The 5,915-nt window shown below is 38.5% G+C and overlaps 1 long non-coding RNA gene across 1 annotated transcript; it reads left to right on the top strand.

Annotated features, from left to right (window-relative positions):
- The first annotated feature begins 330 nt into the window (after positions 1 to 330).
- Positions 331 to 5,638, top strand: LOC134760272 (uncharacterized). Its single transcript, XR_010137498.1, has 4 exons — positions 331 to 1,210; positions 2,271 to 2,377; positions 2,635 to 2,790; positions 5,170 to 5,638. It is a non-coding gene; the product is annotated as an uncharacterized LOC134760272 (long non-coding RNA).
- The last annotated feature ends 277 nt before the right edge of the window (positions 5,639 to 5,915 follow it).

Raw genomic sequence — 5,915 nt, forward strand, 5'->3', positions numbered from 1 at the left:
AAAAATCTCAAAACGTTTTAGGAAAGTTTACGAATTTGTGTTGGGCCTCATTCAAAGCTATCCTGGGCTGCCTGAGGCCCGTGGGCCACAGGCTGGACGAGCTTGTCCTATTGCTTATCTGGGGTATAGTAGAAACAACACTGGATTGAAACTCAGAAGACTTGAGTTCCAGGCCTGGCTCTGTTTCTTATGTGATCTTAAACAAGTCACTTAATTTTCTGGATCTTATTCATCCCATTTGTAAAATACAAATAATGCCTACCTCACAGAATTTTGGAAATAATTAAATATGATAGTGAACGGGTTGTGTTCCCTTTACAAATTGTAAAGTACAATACAAATGTTACATGCCATTATTGCACCAGGTGACCAAGGGACTGATGGAAGGAAGGGATAGTGCATGCAGAGCCACCTGACAAAGAGGGTACTTCTCCCAGTGTGATGATCTAAAATGAACATGGGCTTAGGAAGAAAGAGAGTAAGATCAAGAAGCTATAGACTACTCGCTAGTCTTCTGAACATGCATTTTGCAAAATAAAATACACTTAAAGAGTAAAAAATAGTATCGATATCATCTTTATGGGAAAAAAATGGAGGCAAAGAAAAATCATTTGCACAAGTTGCAGAGCTGAAAGTCCATTTTGGATATGCTGACTCTCAATACAGTGCTTGAAGCCAAACTTAAATGTATCCATTCTATGTCTAAAATGTCAGAGGAAAAAAATGGTCTGCTGGTTAAGAGAAGAAATTATGTTGCCTCAATAAATACTAAGACTCAGTTGCATCAAATTAGATGGAATACTAAAATGTTCATCCTCTCAAACCTCTACAGCTAAATGGTCAGCTTGATACTAAGTCATGTGATATTGATTTTCCTTAAAACAGTCATATAATCCACACCTGAGAGGAGAAAACAGTTCTCATGTGAAATATCTCTCATGACACTTTGATTCTGACCTTATGAGACCCTGAGCAGACAGCCTAGTCAAGTTGGCTCAGACTTCTGAACTCCAGGACTATGAGAGAATGAATGCGTGTGGTTTTAAGCCAATAAGTTTGTAGTAATTTGTTACACAGCAGTTTGTCTCAACACTCCTTTTTTTTCCACATAGTAATCAAAATGCTTAAAGAAAGTCACCTTGAGAGCACATTAACGTAAAAGTAATGACTACAATTCATCAGCTTCTGGCAAATTCACCATTGCTAACCAGTAAGTTCTAAAAACCCAATGGGGGAGTGTACATGGCTTAAAGACAGGCAATCCAGAGTTCTCCAATAACATCCCATCACCAATGACATTAACATGAATATAATAACTGTTGTGCAATTAAGCTAATCAGCCTTGCAAAACAATTCAAGCCTACAGACTGTCTTTACTGTCTGATAGAAATACTTAAAACACATTTCCAAAATAATCTGCAACAGCAAACAAAGCAGCTCAACAAGGTGGCTGCTTTGAGTTGACTTAGAAAGGGTCCTGATAGTCATGCTTTGGAGAACTTCATGAGAAATGGTACCACGCCCCAACACAGACACACACACACACACACACACACACACACACACTCCTCCTACCCAAGGTGACCACCTCAAGGGCAGAGACTGTGCCTTAACATCTTGTAATATTATCATACCAAGTGTTATGGATATTAATAAAGTTTAATGGTACTTACTACCTTCACGTTTATGGCCCTTCGAATAATAAAGTCAAAAATTTCTGTAAACATCCTTAATCTATGTAGCAACTTCCACCTAAGTTTAACATTGTAGACACTTTAATACTTGTGGATGTCAGTTAAAGTAGTTTTAAAAAAGAGCTAAATCAGAGAGGTTAAAAGAGTGGGGAAAGGACTACCAAAAGAAAAAGTTACTGATTTGAACTAATTGAGGGCATGGAGTTTTCATGGAAAACAGAAAGGCTTTGGGGTTAACTTCGAGGGATACACGATGATATGGTAAAAAGAGTATGCCCTAGAGATGCAAACTCTAGGGGTGATACTCTAAGTGCATACTCTAGGTTGTCTTCACAACTCATGAGCATCTTAACCAGAGGCAAGTCTTTACCTCCCTGAGATTCAGTTTCCTCCCCTATAAAGTAACAATAATAATAAATGAGTGTGGTTGTGAGAATTCCCTAAGAGAACATAAATGGAGGGCATCACACAATGCCAAGCACACAGTTGGTGTTCAGCATATTTAAGCCATTTCTTTCTGCTCATCGTGATATACTAAGAATCCATCTCCCTCTTTCTGTGCCCCATCCCCTTCAGCATTGACAAAAAATGTGACGCACCAAGTGAGCAGAATAATATAACGATATCACTCACCAGAAGAAAAAAATAGATACTTCTCCGTACATACAAATACCAGGAAAATGGTAAGTAAATGATGGTTTAAAACCTGGCTTTATCTCATGTACCAGTTGGGAAACTTTTGGCAAGTTATTTAACCTCTTTGTACCTCAGTTTCTTCTTCTGTAAAATGGAGATAAGAACTATGTTTATCTCATAGAGTTTGTATGAGAACTAAATGAGCCAATAGATGTAAAATACATCCTTATGACAGTGCTTAGTACAAGGTCAACACTGGTAGTCAATGTTAGCTATTATTGTTAACTATTATTTTTACTCACAGCAGCCTTGTGTGTGCAGTACCTAAAAGAGAATGAAGAAAGAAGGCTGGTTTCTGCCATGAGGGCAAAACTGCAGAAAAGGTGTGGCAGCAACAGCAGATTATGCTGCAGGAGGGAGAAGCCAGCAAACAATGGAAAAATGAGCTATGGAAAGAATGGTAATAAACACCTGTATAATGTTCATTATGTGGCAGGCACTGCTAAATATTTTATATATATTAACTTATTCAATTCTCCTAACGATCTCTTAAGGTTTTGACTCATTTAATCCTTGAAACAAGCCTAAGAGGCAGACACAGTAATTATTCTATTTTTCAGATGAGAAAACAGAAGAATAGAGAGGTCAAATAACCTGACTGCAGTCACACAGGAAGTGGTAGAATCAGGATTTAATCACAGACAATCTGGCTCCAGTGTCTGGGCTCTGAACCACATCATTAATGTAGACTATTGGCTGCAAGGTAGACTCACTGACACACTCACCCCCTATTCCGTCAGAGATAGAAACAGGTCTGGGTTTTTTTCAGTGTGAGAAATGAGAGTTCAAGCCATTTTTTAAAGAATGGTCAAATAAAGCCAGATGACTTGAGAGCATCCAAACTAGAGACATTGTGGGGAGAGAAAAACAGGTTGAGATGGATAGGTTGACTAGAGGATTTCCTGGAGGAATCAAATAAGTAAAATTATTAATCGTTGCAAAAATTAGTATAAAAATTATATACTATAAAATTGTATTTAATTATTTTTTAAATAGTGATGGAGTACATGTAAAACTTAGTTTTCTAGCTTTGCAGCCTATATTAGTCCGATTTCGTTCTGCTATAAAGAACTGCTGGAGTCTGGGTAGTTTATAAAGGAAAGAGGTTTAATTGACTCACTGCTCAGTACAGCTAGGGAGGCCTCAGGAAACTTACAGTCATGGGAGAAGGTGAAGGGGAAGCAAGGCACCTTCTTCACAAGGCGGCCGGAAGGAGAATGAACATAGGAGGAACTACCAACACTTATAAAACCATCAGATCCTGTAAGAACTGACTCACTGTCACGAGAATAGGGAAACTGCCCCCATGATTCAATTATTTCCACCTGGTCTCTCCTGTGATACGTGGGGATTATGGGGATTATAATTCAAGATGAGATTTGGGTGGAGACACAAAGCCTAACCATATCACAGCCTAACTTTCTTCATATTTGAAATATCAGTTAGGGAGGAAATATGGCTTGAAAATTATAGTCTCCCTTTACACTTACAATGAAATTAGACTTAAAATAGGAAGACAAATTCCCAATTTAGTTTTCATCCCAAGAGAAGAGCCAGCTGACCCCAGGGAACAATCAACCCCGTGAGATCAGGCCACACCCCTCAAGACCCTCCCTAGGGAGCCTTACATAAAAGCACCAACAGCTATAGCAGCTGGGATGGGAGTGGGAAATATTCACTTCTACCATAGCTTCCCAACTATTCACCTGCTCCTAGATTCTTGCCCATCCACAATCATCCTCCCCAAAACCTCCAGTCATATTTCTAAAAGACAAATCTGACTCTCTTCCTCTTCTGCCAAAAATCTTTCAAAGATTTGCTATCAACTATGGCAAACAGGTCAAAATCTTTAGCATGGACAACAATGTCCTCCCTAAGCAAACCCCCGTGGAAAGCTCATCTTTCCCATCCCTGGTGCCGGGTGCTGTGTGGTGGTCTGGAAGACGGAAAGGCATGCTCGCTGCATCAGCAAAATTCTTTGCAGATTATGATGTCTGTTAACCAGCTTCCTAGTCTTAATTTATGGAGGCTTTTGTAGAGGGACTCAAAAGATTCCAATGGGGATTCACTGGGCAGGGAAAAAAAAGCAGAGTATGTATTAAATCATAAAACACACATTTGCGAAAGCTGTCCTAAAACTTTCCCAAGTCAGAATCTATAAATTCCCTTACAGTCATTTATTATACATTAGGGAACACATCTTTTTCAGATGTAAAGATGTAAAAAGTAAACATTAACTCCCCTTTTTTTTAAGTTCAGGACTTTTAAAATTTAATTCTAAGTATTTGCCTTTTTGAATTTGGTGAACTCGGCAGTGGTGGGGGCTAATCTCATTTAGAACAGCTGTCCTTTCCTAGAGTAAGGCAATCAAAAAGGAAAATCTCAATTGAAAATGAACTAAGAAATGTCTACATTGTTGGTGGGGGCAAAAGATGACTAACCTGCTAGTGGGCTTCATTATCATTGGGAACCTGGGTCCAAAAACAAAACAAAACAAAAACCAACATACGGCTTAGTGCAAAAACTGTTCTGGGAGTTAACATTAATATTTAATATATAACAATGATTCATGGAAACTTATTTGTATTATTTGATAGATACCTTCCTGGGTAAAAAGAGTCACTCCAGGTTGTTCTAAGTTACAAACTCCCTGAAACCTCAGAAGATGCTAATTTCATTTACTGAATAGTAACTAACACTAAACTTGTTTGGAACTATATTTAGTACAGTAGTGAGACCACAGGCACCAACCAGCAAAGCATATGAATTTTCCTTTCAGCTTCTCAGCCTTGGCAGCACAGAGTGTTACAGCAGCAAGAAAGGCCTCTTGCTTCACCTGAAGAATCTATCAAGAAATCTTGTGACAAGCCTCCGAAGTGACATTTTGCACCTTCTCCATGTGGCATTGAGCCATTTCACACTGGCTGGAGAAAACAGTGTGCCTGTTAACAACATTTTTCAAGGAAAAATTAGAAATCAACTCCAAAGCAACTGTAAATAGTACCCGTCTACCACAATTACTGTGCCTCCAACTGACACATAGTTCTCAGGCACATAAAGGTAACAAAAATAAACTTAAAAAAGGAAAGAGGGGCCAGGTGTGGTGGCTGACACCTATAATCCCAACACTTTGGAAGGCTGAGGTGAGAGGATCACCTACGCCCAGGAGTGTGAGACCAGCCTGAGCAACATAGCAAGACCTTGTCTGTAATAAAAAATAAAATTTTTAAATGTGTTTAGAAAAAGGAAAAAGGAAGTAAAATGAGTTATAATGAAGTGCTCTTTCTCTGTAGATGCTAATCTTATAATAAAGCCAGCTGGGGAATTCCATTATTAATTAATGTTTTTGAAGATTTTTTTAAGACAGAGAAAATAACACTTTTACTGAATATCCAGTTTTGGGTACACATTTCGTTTATTCATTCATTTTAAGTTCCAGAAAGGTAGGAATTTTTGCTGTTTTGTTCACTGCTGCATCCCTAGCTCCTGGAACAGTACCTAGCACAAGGTAAGAACTCCATAAAT

Source organism: Pongo abelii, chromosome 1 (assembly GCF_028885655.2).
Source record: "Pongo abelii isolate AG06213 chromosome 1, NHGRI_mPonAbe1-v2.0_pri, whole genome shotgun sequence".
Taxonomy (NCBI): Eukaryota; Metazoa; Chordata; class Mammalia; order Primates; family Hominidae; genus Pongo; species Pongo abelii.